We start from the raw sequence: 13,867 nt of genomic DNA on the forward strand, positions 1-13,867 counted from the left end.
CTGAGCCAGCTGAGCCCAGAGACCTCCCAAGCTAAGAATGTAATGTGCAACTTCAGCACATGAAACCATGCAGGAGTAGATAAAGCTGATGTGTCAATTAGAGAAATCATGTAAAGGATAAGGAGATAGAACAGGCAAGAAGCACCCCACCTGCTTTTCCCGATCCCATGGATATATATCGGGACTCTGGTCAGCCTTGCTCTTGGAACTTGGACTTCTTGGGTGAGGGGTTGTCATTGGCTTTTCCATCCTGGGAGCTGCTGCACGTAAGGAGTGAATCCACCAGAGTAAGTAAGTGAGGAAGGAATGGGGAGATGGATAGATACCCAGATAGCCATGTAAATATATAGCCCGGCAAACTATTAACAGTGGACACATAGGGAGAGGGAATCAAACAGGGGAGAGCAGTAGGTTGGTTGGTAAGGACGGCTTCACTGTTTTTATTCAATAGACTTCTTGTTAATCAAATTGCTTAAATAATGCACATATATCTTAATATAAAAGATAGTTTAGGCTTTAGAATAAGACTGGAGTATAAGTCCTAGCTGCCATTACTTCTGGGAGCTACGTGACCAGGGGCAAATTATTTCCAGTGTCTAAACCCCAAATCCCTTGTTTATTAGATGGGGTTTGTTGTGAGGATCGAATGAGATTAAACACCGTATAAAATGCTGACGGAGCTGTCAGTGGCTATCAGCTCTTTTGAAGATATTCTTTTGCATTATTAATGGCACGTAAATGGGCCTGACCCTCAGCTAGAGAGGAGACCACTGTGGGCAGAAGAAAACTACAGGGGTGGCAGCAGCCGGCCCAAGCAAGGGGTGGCCTCCGTGGGAGGCAGCGTAAATGGCACTCCTAATTTGTGGAGATGGCATCCTGTCCTTCTCTGCCCACCAGCATGGGCTTTCGTCTCTGGAAATGCCCAGGACCTCGGGCCTTTGATGTGGTAGAAGGGCTAAGAGCGTGCGCTCCGGACCCCTTTCCATCCCAGCTGTGCTGATAACTCCCTCGTGTCCTTGGGAAGGTCACTGCCCTCCGGCTCAGTCTCCTCACTTGTAAAATGGCAACAGTTGTTCACCTCCAAGATGGTCTGAGGATTAAATGAGTGCATGCCTGGCACAGAGAAGGGGCATGATAAATTTTAGTTCCCACTATGACACCCTCTGGTTCTAGGACAATTTTAAGGTGTTCAAAGGCCTTAGGTAGTCTTCCTTTTGGAGACTTCACTTCACGTCTTATCAAATACATTAAAAGTTACCCACATTCCACATTAATTTTTTTTTGCTGTAAAATATTTAAAAGGGATATATTTTCCCCCCCGAATGATTTGGCTGTTAAAAGCATTTGTCTGACTAAACTCATGGCTGTAAGCCTTCGGCAATCACCGGGAGTATTAGAAATGTTTTTCAACGTGAGACATTCAAAGGCACAAATTGTTTTTAAATATGATGAAATTTTTATGAATAGCAAATTTAATAATTAATGGCATTTACATAATGTTACATTATGTAGACATTTAATTAAATATTTGCTCATTTTGACTTTACAGTTTTCTCCTTTTACGTTTTGAAGCAGAAAAAAATGTTTTCTTCAGGCCTCAGCAAGGGACATGACAGGCTGTCCACTAGGGGCCGGAAAGACCCTTGCAACCTCCCCCACCCACAGCCGTCGACAGTCAGGTGGGAGTTGGACCCAGGAGGGACCCAGGAGCTCCAATGTCCCTGTCTGTCCTTTGTATGCTTGGGGAAGCTGAGGTCTGAGGAGGAGAGTGACTCGCCCAAAAGAGAGTTTGGTTCCCCAAATGCAGCATCCTGGGCCTCCCCAACCTTGTTTTTTTACACATCTTCAAGGGGTGGCTCCCAAAGTCGAGGGGAGTGTCTTCATGATGGCCAACGTCGCCAAAGCCGGGGTAGGCTCTGACCGGGCCCTGTGGGCTGCACGTGTGTGCAACCCAATGACTAAATCAATAGCAACTTGAACCGCCAGCCAGGGAGTGTCCATGAAATGTGAGCAGGTATTTTCACCAGTTGTTAAAACTCAGTGGGAGCGTTAGGAATCAATCACAGACAGTGCTGCCTGTGGCTGGGCAGACCTCCAGGAAGAGAGCTGGAGGGAGCGGAAGAACAGTCACAGGACCCCACCTGCCAAGAGCAAACCCCGGGCAGAGCTAAGCACGTTTGTGCCCTCCTGAGCCAGGCAGCCCATAACCTGGCAGAGATTCGGGGATGATGGAAAGCTGAGGAGTTGCCTGGCTGTTCCGGAGGAGGAGAGAACACCAGGCTTCAGCCATTGAATGAGGGCTCAGAGTGGTTGGTCCTGGAGGAGAGGAAGGAGGGATGCCCCACCCAGGACCCCTGGGGGCATAAGTTCATCTGGACAGAGCCAGGGCGTACGCAGAGTCATGGGCCTTTCTTTGCAATGGGAAGGTTCCAGGCTCAAGCACTTACTGAGCATATTCAGTGTGTAAAGAAGGAAAGGAAGGAGACTGCGTTTGTACCATTCTTCAGTGGTGAGATGCAGCCAGGGAAGCTCCCTGTAAAGCCTGGTTAAACAAAGTCTCTATTTACAAACAGGCTCAGAGACTCCACGGATTCAGCTCCTGTTCCTGTCTCATGCTCTAGGTGGTGTTGCCTGAATCCGCTCAAGACAAAGCCAGCCCAATGTGCTCTAGGCAACTAATGTGCCTAACCCTGGCTGTGTGTGTGTGTGGCGGGGGAGGGTATCCTAAGAAAGCACAAGACACACCCAGGCCTGAGGGAGACAAAGAGTCAGGTGAGGGCGAGAAGGCTGTGAATGTCTGGGAGCCCCTAGAACAGGGTTAGGGAGACAATGCCGAGATTCAGCCACAGTGATGCTGTTAACCCAACAGGCCGTCCAGTCTCACCTAGTCCTCAACACACAGCTGTGATCTACCCAGATCCACCCTTGTCCGTCACGTCCTCTCTCCTGGGTTGTACTACAAAGATCCATGAAGTCACCTTAAGCATCTCAGGCAAGATTCAGGTTAGATTGAAGGAAGGACTTCCAAAAATGTTTTCAGAGGTATGAGAAGGCAATCCAACAGGGAGGAAAGGCATCACCTACCTTTTAAAAGCCTCAAGATGCTGGGCACAGGTACGTTTTGTATTCCGGAAAGGCCCTGTGCTAAGAAAATGCATTGAATAAATCCTATTTAAAATGCACCAGGAGTCCTCGCTGTTTAAAGGTACTAGAATGCCCTTAAATTCACTTGTTCGCAAATACAGACACTGTTTAACAAGGTTTTAAAAGTGAGCATCCCTGGCTGAATCTCTCCAGCAAAGAGGAGCGCAAATGCAGTCTTTCTCAGAGGCAGAAAAATGCATTCAGTTCATTCTCAAGGTTCCTTTCAGACCTGTGAGTCTGGGAATACATCAAACATGAGGAAAACACACAAGACTTTTCTGCCTTGGCCTGGTTTCTGTCCCTGTGGGAATCTGTAGAACCAGCACTGTCTCCCTGACCATGTCTCAATTGTCAGCACCAGGCAGGACTTGTCCTGGAGGGTTCAGTCTGGTGCCCACTGGGGGTTGAGTAGAATTTGGAATTCTGGTCCACTTCCACTCACTCTGGACTTTGTGCATTACAGTGATGAGACTGTAAGAGCCACGAGGGAAGGGACTACATGTGGTTTTGCTTCTCAGTGTGTGGTTTGGAGCAAGCACTCAATAAATAGTGGTGAACGAATGAATGAGTGAAAACAGGCACCATCTGTACTAGCTGGCTGTGTGACCTTTAGCCAGTAACCTAACTACTCTGATCCCCAGTTTCTGTATCCATATTATGCGGCTAGCTAGAGTTTCCACTTAGTAGGATTGTTGTAAAGATTAAATGAGACAAAATGTAGAAAGAACTTAACACATTGCCTGACATATAATAAGCACTCAATCAATGTTAGCTATCATTATTATTATTATTTCAGTGTAATATTCTTACTTTGTCCTTTCCACAGCCCTGAGAGGATAAATACACATAACCATCCCCACTGAGCAGATGAGAAAACTGAGGCCAGGTGCTTAGCCTGCCCAAGCTCCCAGTGGAGCAGGGACTCTTTCCACTACTGAGTAGTCGGGGAATGCAGACCACAGAAAGCCCTCATTCCTGCTCACGGAGCCGCAGAAGCAATGTGCCAGGAAGGCTCAGCAACACATGGAAATCTTTCTGGGTCTTCCAAGCTTCCCGGGAGTCCCGGCTCTGTGGGGCGAAGGGCTTTGATTTTCTCGGGTTCCCAATTTTTTCATGGCCCTGTTAGCTCCAGGGTTGGTTGGACTCCAGTTAATGCTGCTGTCCTCATCCCCTTAATCCCCACCTTTCTGCTCGCTGGCATTTATCACTTCCTTAAACAAGCCTGTTTATAGAGACACACTGAGCTAGGCAGTGGAAGGGGGGAGGTTTTCACTGCAGAGTCCACCCTGAGCGAGCCGGCGCCAGGAGAGGGCCTGCCAGCTCAGCTCGACCCAGACACTGACATGCTGCGCTCTTGAAAATTAAAGCAGTGCAGGCACATTTCAAATGCACCCGATGGATATTCTCCCCGAATGGCTGTGTATATGGGAAACAAGAGGTCCACAGGCACACAGACGACAAAGCGCACTCTTTAGCTCCGTGGTCTGCCCTCGTGGTAGGGAAGGAGGCGTCCTGGCTAAATAGACGCACAGGTAACCCAGAAAGCAGGAAGAGGAACCTGCCAGGTTACACCTTGCTGTGCCGTTGTCAGTGAGGCGCGTATGAGACTCCAGCAACCATCTTTGCCTTCCTTCCCCGGTCTAAGCTTAGATTTCTGGGGGCGATGAAAAGCCCCAGAGGTGAGCGAACAAGAGCAGGGCAAACAGAACACCTGCAAAACCCACCCTCCGAATAACAGGGCTGACCATTTAGAATGTTCTTGTTGAATATTCTTGTTGAAATTCTGTTGCGCACATTTAAATTATAGCTTTCCATACACATCCCGGGTGGCTGTTCCCCTCATCCCAGCCACCCTTCTTTTTTTCTTATTATTAACATAGAGGACAAAAGGGTTATTATTCCCCCCCCCCTTTTTTTTGGTGTGAATTGGTAGCGTGTGATTTAAATATTCATTGTATAGGAACATTGTCACAATTTAAGATTCAATATTAGGCATAGCGCTTTCTTAAATATTGTTCATTAAGTACTAAGGGCAGGAGAAAAGCCCGTGTGCCAGTGATGCCCAGCAACGGAGAGGACATTCACGCCAAAGTCACCGTCATTCACGAGCCACCCAATCACCCTCATAATTGACTCACGGTAAAGGGCTCTCACCTTTTCATGCTCCTCTATTTTGCCAAAAATACTAAGACAGAGGGGGAAAACATGTATAGTATGCTTTGGTCCCTCAAATGCTTGATTTGTCCGCATGACCAGCTCATGGCAGGTTTGGTTCCTACAATCGAGATCAAGTAAATTCCGTCCATAAATTACTGGTTTCCAACATATTTCAGCCTAGTACTGGACAGAAACGACACAGACATTTAGGTAGCATTGCAGTATGCAGGAGTGGGTGTGTCTTAAAAGCATATTTTAGGGGAATCAGATCATTCTCCAAGAGCAGAACTGATTCAATGTCTTCATGTTACAAGAAAGAAGTTTACAGCCCAACATAATAAAGAACTTTCTAACAGCTCTAGCTGTCCACACTGGGAGGGGATTCCTGACTAGGTGAACGGTTGTCTCTTTCTACAGCTATTCAAGCAGAGGTCATTGGATCTTTTATTGGGGATCGCGCATGAGGGAGTGTTGGACTAAATAACCTCAGAGAGTCCTTCCAGCTCTGAGAGCCTCTGACTTTCTGTTTCTCATCCTTGGCCAGATGTGTTATTAATGCACGCTCTCCTAGCTGTGCCTCCCACACGTTAAGAGTCATCATAGATCTAGAAAGATCAAGAAATCGTAGTGTGAGACCAGGTAGAATACTCAGAGGGAAACACAGGAACTATAAGGACAGGATGGAAAAGAAGAGCTGGCCTGGAAAAGAGGAAACAGCATCTCGGGAGCGGGGTTTTGCTAATACTTGGAAGGAGGGCAAATAGTTGTTTGATTTCTGTTGAGGTCCAGATAAGAGTCAGTGGGGGTTAAATTGAATTAAACCAGGGTAAAGCTAGATCATCAGAAGGGATGTGCTGGTCCCACGTATCAGTCTCTCAAAGAATTGCCTTCATGGAGGGTGGGTATGAGAACAGTCAGGTTAAACTGCATTCGTTGCTTTTGTGAAACTGATTAAGTAAGGTGAGATCTGCCCTGCTTCTTCTCTGTGTCCTTTTATAAGGACTCGTGGTAAATCTCTGCAGTGTATAGTTATAAAACCAAAACTAGTGTGGACTCTGCAGAAATCTGTACTTACGGTCCATGTCAGAAAATTAAAACTGTATAAATTGATATATTTCCTGTTTTTCTGCCTTGGAGCCAGATCCTTGGGTATTTACATCCGCTCCGTGGTGGTACCTGTAAGTCACTATTTCTGCTTCTTGTAATAAATGAACTCACTTCGGGACATTGATAATAGGTTTTATGTTTTAATCTGTTGTTCATCTCACATCTTTTGGGAAGCAGGTAGGCTAAAATCTCATATACTCCGGATGAAATAGAATAAAAGGGAGAAACTATCATTTGGAAAGGGACATGAGGTCCTAGGATAGGTTTTCAATATGCACTGGAGAATTTCAGTCACAGGAGGTGACGAATGATGGAGGGTGAGTCATTAGACTCAAAATTTGGGGGCACCATCTCATGATACTGCACTACCCATCTTGTGCAGTATTGAAACCTCTATACCTGTCACTGGACACCCCAGTTCATTACATTGGTAAGCGATGGCACTGAGAGCCAGTTCAGGTCAACCAGTTGTCTGTTTGCAATTTCCTGAGTATGGATAAGTTCAGTCTTATATCTTGCAATTATCCTTGGTCATAAGATGAGGAGCAATAAACGGGAAGCCCCTTGAGGGCAGGGAAAAGTTTTATCACTGATGTCTTTACACCAAGTATAAAGCCTGTCAGATATCTTGTGTCTGTGAAGGTTTGTTTAATTAAATTAAAATGAACCGAATATAATTGAAATCACTTGAACTGCACTGAGCAGAATTAAAATTGAATTGCCTAGCCTTGCCGTACATCAGGGGAACGTCTCACCTTTGTTAGCTAATCAACTCTAACAACAGAGCAAGAATGAGCATAGCATGCTGAGCAAAATGTTTAGAATTTAAACATGTGTTCATTCAAGAAATATGTATTGTGCATCTCTTCCAGCACTGGGTGCTAAGAGACCAGTGGTGAACTAGGCATGCACTGTCCCTGCCCTCAAGGATCTCCACTGAGGGCACTAAACAAGTCAATGCCTACATAAATAAATGTCTGATAAAGAATGGTGACAAGTGCCAAGAAGGAAAAATATAAAGTTTTACGAAGAATAAAATGAGGTACCTATTAGAACAAGGTAAGTTGTCCAACTTAGAGAAAGCCACGGTGTCTGAGGAGAGTAGTGGAAGATGGAACCAAAGGAAGGACTTTAGACTTCGTTGTGGCTAAGTAGAGACATGACTAATGAGAGCTGGATTTTTAAAAATCAACTCTGGTTGCTCCCTGGAGGGGACGAAGCAAGATTGGAAGCAGATTCCGGTTAGGAGGCTATTGCTGAAGAACAGAGAAGATGTGGTGGTTGGACTGGGGTAGAGAAATGGCGGGAGGTTAGCCACAATCCACAGGTAGCATGGAAAGAGCTTGGTCAACAGCTGGATGTGGCAGGAAGAGAAGGCTACCCCTATGGAAACTGCAGGGGTAGGAAGATTACAGGAAGGCTGAAGCAGAAATGAATATTTTAATTGCCACGCCGTCTACCATCTCATGTTGAATGACAAAATCATATTAGCCAAAACATGATTCAGACGCCGATTTTCGGGAGCTCTTTGTTTGGTGAGGAAGACCCAGGGTAATTACATTTCATCTTCATCCCTGGTGACTCAGGCCTGTCCTCGTTCACAGCTGCTCCTTAGCCTGCAGCTCAGGACCCTGGTTCGGGACTCCTGGCCTCTGCCCCTTACCAGGTGATTTTCAGAAAGTCGCTGTGCTCCTACCCCCAATTTCAGACAACAAGTTTTCTTTCTGTTGCCTGGACTTGTCATTGAGATGCCCGGCACCATCTGCAGAATGTATTTGCAAGTGAAATGTCCAAGTGGAAGGAGAGAGGCCAGGGAGAGGGGCAGCTAGACGCGGTGAACTGTGTCCGACAAGCAGCCTGCAGGTGCTCTCACCCCACTGTCCAGCTCTTCTGCTGGAAATAGACACACAGAGGCCTCGCTGCCGGCTGCCTCTCCCCACAGCACCTGGGCATGACGCTGCCCTTGAAAGTCAAAGCTGTTAAGCACCAATGCCCCTCGTGCTTCATGCCCCAGTAGCAGTAGGGCAGAGCGTCAGGCTAGGGCTGCCCTGCCTTCTAATCTTGGTGCCATGTACTAGCTGAGTGTAGTTTTACACAAGCTTTGCTTCCTCTCTGTGCCAAAGCTTCCTCATTTCTCAGAGACAGATCAAATTGCATCTACCCCCCGTGTTGTTGTGAGGATCCAAAGAGATAATGCGTGTCAATTGCTTAGCGTATATCTGCCACACAGCAAGTATGCAAGTGAGCCCTCATCATCCATTACTATTATTCTCTTCTGGATGGTGGAGTTCATGTCTGGATTTTCCTCCTGTGCCCTGAGCTCCTTGAGAGCAGGAGCCAGGTCTGACTCCTTTTTGCATCCATCCAGTCAATCACCAAACACCCCCTGAAGCCCTACTCGGTGCCAGTCCAGCCCTGCCCGTGGTATACAAGTGTTGGTGAATGGTTAATGAAAGAAAAGGGAGGATTGACGAGAAGGTTACAAAAGGTACATGTGATTGAACAGCACTGAGGGCCAGAGCAGTGCTTCTCAAACTTCAGTGGCCAACTACCCCCCTGGGAATCTTCTTAGAATCAGATTCTGGTACGTCAAGTCTGGACAGGGGCCCGAGGTCCTGCATTTCTAACAAGCTCCCAGGTGATGCAGATGCTGCTGGTCCGTGGACCACACTTTGAGTAGCAAGGCACTCAAATCACGCCCGTGCATCATCTCACTGACGACTAGTAAAAACCTTATGAGTTTAGAAACGGGGAAAAGCAGATTGGTAGGGACTGAGTAGCTTGTTTAGAACAGCTGACCAGTGCGGAGTCAGGGCAGCCTGCTTTGTTTTTGTTTATTGACGTACACTGACTTCCTAAGATCAGTGGTGCCCAAAGTTCGCTGCACATTAGAACCTCCCACAGAGCACTGAGAGTCCCAGTGTCTGCGGAATCAGATGGCGGGTAATTCTCAGGTGCAGCAAAGTTTGGGAACCACAGCTGCCACACCCAAACTCATCCAAGGAACAAGAAAGGAGGGAGCCTAATTTTGCGATCTCTCTGATTTCAAGTACCAATCATAGACTTCCAGTATTTGCAGCTCTAGACCCCTTTCTTGTTTTACAGATGAGGACACTGAGGCCAGTAGGTTAAGAGACTCATCCAAGGTCACCCAGCTCATAGACAACTCAACACAAAGTCGGGATTAGGACTCGGGACTCTTGGCTGCCTCTCCCTGTGCCCCCTTGTTCCGACCAGCTGCGCAGGTGACCACCTGCCTGGTCCCTGTGCTGGAGGAGGAGCCCAGCAACACAGCCTGCTCATCGCAAAGGCATTTTCATGCTCCTCCACCAGCTGGAAACTTGGAGACTCAAATGAGACCCGGGGGACCTCGGGGGAGCATCGTCTGACATCACAAGGACAGGGAAGGTTTCCGCCGATCTTGAAATGATAGCGTGAGAACGATGATGCTTAGAACTTGTAAGGGCTTTAAATTCCAAAATGAAATATGTGATCCCATTATGGTGAGAGCGCAAGTGGCGGCTTAATTCAGTGCAATAAGCATTCATTGTCCTAATTGTGACATAATGTCAGTTGTGTTGGATGCTTCATGTTAAAGATATAAGGGGCTGCAAATATGTACAAGCATTCTTTTTGGGGAGGGCTGACATGACTCAGAGGTGAAGAGCCCAAATCTTACTGCTGCTGTGTAGCTTGACCTTATAAGCATTGATAACTTAGCCACGTGACATGCCTGGACTCTGAATTGTAACCGCTTTCTGAGCACTTATTCTGTGAGCAGTATTGCATCAGCTATTTGAGCAATGGGATCACATTTAATCTACCTGACACCCCCATGAAGTCGGCGTTACTGACAGAGGCCTAACAGCTAGCACCTCGGGAGCCTGGATGCCAATCCAACTGTGGGTGACTCCAAGTCACCACCCTCAGAGGAAGTGGCCTTGTTTTGTAGGTGAGGACCAGAAAGGGAAAGCAAACTGCCCTGGGGCACATAGGAACCGAGTGGCAGGCCTGGGGCTGAGACCAAGGTCTCCTACCTCTGGGCCCCGTGTTGTTTCCTACCACGTCCTGGGACATAAGGCCAGAAAGCATGGCTGACTCCAAAAGCTGTTCCTCTTCCCACTCAGGCTCAAGCCATTACACGACAGACCAGACTGTAGTTCAATTCCCTAAGGAAACCATTTAATTAGAAGAGAGCCCTTTACCCATCTGTGTGTCCCCTGTAAATGGACCCAAATGAGCACAGGCCACTTAGATACCTTCCCAACCTGTGCCCTATTTACTCTTCCACCTGAGACCATATATCCATTCATTGAGCAAATATTTGTTGAGTACCTACTGCGTACCGGGCACTACAGATGGAAAGTTCATGAACTTATTTGTCCGACCTTCGTATATTACAGATGAGGAGATAAGAGAGTGGAACCCTAAGCCAGTCTCTGCATTCATAGTCTTATGGCGGAGATAGACAGATAAAGAGAGGAATCCCGAAAACTGTCATCAGCGCCATCAGAGCGATGATTCTGGGGGACACAAGAGCTCAGATAAGGGCCCAACCCGGCTGGGGGTGGAGAGACTCCCAGAAGCCTTTTCAGAGGAAGTGATTTCAAATATGAGACCTGAAGTTCAGTAGAGGGGATGAGGCAAATTGTTTGCAGGGGTGTGTGTGTGTGTGTGGGTGTGTGTGGGTGGGTGTGTGTGTGGGTATATACACACAAACACTGAGGCTGAGAACAATTTGAATGGCCTGGATAAGTGAGGTGGGGAGAATTAGGACAGGATCTGTGTGGCCTGGTGGTAGAGTTTAAAGGAGCAAGAAGGAAGCGTGGAAAAACTGAAGTTGAAAAGGGGCCAGATCAGGCAGAGAATTGCACCCTGTGCTAAGAGGTTTGGATTTTTCTCTAAACGTCAGTGGGATCCAATGAAGATTTTAAGCAGGAGTGAGAATTCGTCTCATTCCATTTTAGTAAGGTCACGCTCCGCCTGCAGTGTGGAGACGAGAGGGGGCAGAGCTGGGGGGCAGGGAGCCCTTCGGAGGCTTGCACGCGTCCAGGTCGCGATGATGGCAGGTTCAATCAGGGCAGAGACATGAACACAGTGAAGACAAATGTCTAAATCTCCAGGGCTTGGTGATTTATGGAATATAAGAGGAGAGAGAGACGGAGGGAGAGAGCGAGATCAGAATCGAGGACTGCCTGGCTTATTGTCTTGAGCTGGTGGGAGGTTCTGAGAAGGAGCGCAAGGGGAGGACGGAGAGGTGTCTGAGAGGGAAGGACGGTGTTGACATGTTTGTTATGAGCGGCCTGGGGGGTGTCCCAGGGGAATGGCCAGCAGGAAGTGGGACACCTGGAATGCTCTTTATTTATCAGGAAAGATCCAAAACTGTCAGCACTTTGCATGTGATCTTACGATCTTATGAGAAATGACAACCAGAATGACAGCCTGATCCCAGTCAAAGACTCGTCGTGTGGCTCAGGGAGAGCAGCTAAGCAGCAGAGGCCCCTGCGGACCGTGGGACAGCTGAGAAGACTTTCCTGACACAGTTCAAATGACACAGTTCTCAGTCTCTTTGATGCACATTCACTCACTCGCTCACTCATGTGGGAAGCCTTTTCTGAGCACTTTCCGTGTGTATCAGGCATTGAGGCTCTAGGCTGTGGGAGAAGGTCCTTGCCCTTTGGTGTCTCCAGGGCTAGAGGACAACACAGACCCATGGACGTACGATTAAGACTCCGTGTCACAGGCAGGAGACTTGCATGTCAGAGCTCAGGAGACCCAGATGTTCTTGCACTTTGGGATGTTAAATGTCGCCATATGGAGTAGGTGTGCTTACGGTGGGATGCTTTTCAATTTTCCTTTTGGTGAATTGTGCAAAACTCACTGCTGCGGGGACACGGGGCCTTCGAGTTAAGGTTCATTATTTTCATATTTTTTTGATGCTCTCACAATTCGGACTCCCTTCGAGTCCTTAGGGGGCCCCCCTTAGGTCTACTCATTTGATGCTGTGTTTGTAGTGATGAGTGCAATGAAAGAAGAAGGAATCGAGTGGTACTGGAGCAGAGGGAGGAAGTGCCCAGCTCTGTGTAGCAGGAGAGTGTTAGGTAGAATCAGAGAAGGCTTCCTGGAGGAGGGATTGGCACGTGCAGGGGTCTTTAGAAATGAATTGGACTCCGTGGTACATAAAAGAAGATGTCCTTGGCTTGTGCAGATGCCAAAGGAGTGAAGAGAAGTTTAGAGCAGATGGCATGGGGTGGGGGAAGAAGCTGGATTCAGATGGTGGGCAGCCTTGAATGTCATTCTGGGGAGGCACGTGACATAAGGGACCAGGCAGGGACATAAAAGAAGAACTAAGAATAACCAACTGTCTCAGTTTGCCAGGGACTGAGGGGTTTCCTGGGACACAGAACTTCCAGTGATAAAAGCGGGAAAGTCTTGGGCAAACCAGGACGAGTTGGGCACCCTGGAAAGAGGCTAGGCCTTGGCGACCTGGAAAATACATGTCTACCCCCAACCTGCAACCCTCACCCACTTCAGGAGGCAACTCCTGGTGCTGCCATATGGGAATGCAGAATTGTATCTCCCGATCTTCCCAATACCCAAGAGAAGCTGAAAACCCAGAATTTTATCCAATGGCTTCTGGTGTTTACACGTTGACAAAAAAAGTCAAATGTTTTGAAAACCATGCCGGCCAAACAAAGCATAGCTGTGGGCTGTGTAAGCCCGGTGGGCTGCCAGAATGAGGACCACTGGGCAAAGTGGCTAAGCAGAGCCTCCCGTATCCCCCTTCTTCCTGCCCTGAGGCCCCTTCAACGCACATTCAGACGATTTGTATTACGCAGAGTGACTTCAGTGATCAATCGTTTGGTTTTTAATTTGACGTTCTTAACCAGATTTGGATGCTGGGCACAGAATGTAATAGATCAAAGCAGGGATGAACAGTGGTAACAGATACACCCATTCCATTTTTTTGAAAGATGAAATTAGTGCTCAATGGCTTGTTCTTCCCTCAATCTGGAAGCCTGTGTGGTGGGGAAGATAAAGAAGAATGTGCATCTCAAACATCAGCCTGAGTTATTAGTCGAGGTCCATTTATTCTGGGTAGCAGGACATCCACCTGGCTGAGACAAGCTTGGGGAAGAACATTTTGTTTGCGGGGCACATGAAGGCTCACGGGCCAGCGTTTGGAGGTAGGAGACAATGGTAGAGTTTTAACACTGTGGTCAGAATGGTTGGGTTCTTGTATCAGCTCACTTTCTGAGCTGGCGTGACCATGGGGAAACCACCTAATGTCTCTGGCCACGGTTTCCCCATGTGTACTGCAGAGGCTGGCTCGCAAGGACTCCGAAGAATCACGCTTCCCATCTACTCTCTAATTCTAAGCTTTAACTTGAATTAGACTTTTGCCAGGATTTCTTCAGGCCTGCCAGGGTGAGAGAGTCAGCAGGGGTTTTAAAGAACA

General features: G+C 47.6%; 2 protein-coding genes across 5 annotated transcripts in view; one reads left to right on the top strand and one right to left on the bottom strand.

Moving 5' to 3' along the window:
* Nucleotides 1-13,867, top strand: part of DOCK2 (dedicator of cytokinesis 2) — a 369,901-nt gene that overhangs the window by 258,139 nt on the left and 97,895 nt on the right. The window lies entirely within an intron of this gene.
* INSYN2B (inhibitory synaptic factor family member 2B) overlaps nt 1-13,867 on the bottom strand; it is a 108,077-nt gene that overhangs the window by 84,714 nt on the left and 9,496 nt on the right. The window contains exon 1 of one of the 4 annotated variants that reach the window (XM_033096343.1): nt 151-200. The exons of the other annotated variants lie outside the window; for them this stretch is intronic. The gene's annotated coding sequence lies outside the window, so the exon portion shown is untranslated. Of the gene's footprint in view, nt 1-150; nt 201-13,867 lie in introns of those variants that run through there. 4 annotated transcript variants of the gene reach the window in all.

The sequence above is a fragment of the Rhinolophus ferrumequinum genome, chromosome 24 (genome assembly GCF_004115265.2).
Source record: "Rhinolophus ferrumequinum isolate MPI-CBG mRhiFer1 chromosome 24, mRhiFer1_v1.p, whole genome shotgun sequence".
NCBI classification, from domain to species: Eukaryota; Metazoa; Chordata; class Mammalia; order Chiroptera; family Rhinolophidae; genus Rhinolophus; species Rhinolophus ferrumequinum.